We start from the raw sequence: 358 nt of genomic DNA on the forward strand, positions 1-358 counted from the left end.
GGGGGGGGGGGGGGGGGGGGGGGGGGGTTACACTACACTGTATTGCTGTTTTTCAGACATCTGCAACGATTCTTTTCTATCGGGGCCAGAAATACTTCAGACATGCGGGAAAAGCCTTAACGTTAGACCCGGGTACAGTTCTCTTCATACTGGACCAGGAGAAAATGACTGAGGCACCACAGAAGAAGTAAGGTACACAAACTTCTTTTTAGATGAAACAGATGTCGACTAAGTTTCCTTTTGGGGACATTATTTGAAATTGGGAAACGTTGCAATATATGGCAGAACATCCACGGTCTCCGGGGTCTAAGTCCTGTGTAATATGATGGACTCGGACTAGACCTGCGGGGTCTAAGTC

At 48.0% G+C, this 358-nt stretch overlaps 1 protein-coding gene and 1 long non-coding RNA gene across 2 annotated transcripts in view; one reads left to right on the forward strand and one right to left on the reverse strand.

Moving 5' to 3' along the window:
* Positions 1–358, forward strand: part of LOC116686843 (uncharacterized) — a 21179-nt gene that overhangs the window by 7856 nt on the left and 12965 nt on the right. The gene's annotated exons all lie outside the window — the stretch shown is intronic.
* The window catches only part of nup50 (nucleoporin 50), a gene marked incomplete in the record, with an annotated part of 25905 nt that overhangs the window by 7252 nt on the left and 18295 nt on the right, over positions 1–358 (reverse strand).

Source organism: Etheostoma spectabile, unplaced genomic scaffold (genome assembly GCF_008692095.1).
Source record: "Etheostoma spectabile isolate EspeVRDwgs_2016 unplaced genomic scaffold, UIUC_Espe_1.0 scaffold502, whole genome shotgun sequence".
NCBI classification, from domain to species: domain Eukaryota; kingdom Metazoa; phylum Chordata; class Actinopteri; order Perciformes; family Percidae; genus Etheostoma; species Etheostoma spectabile.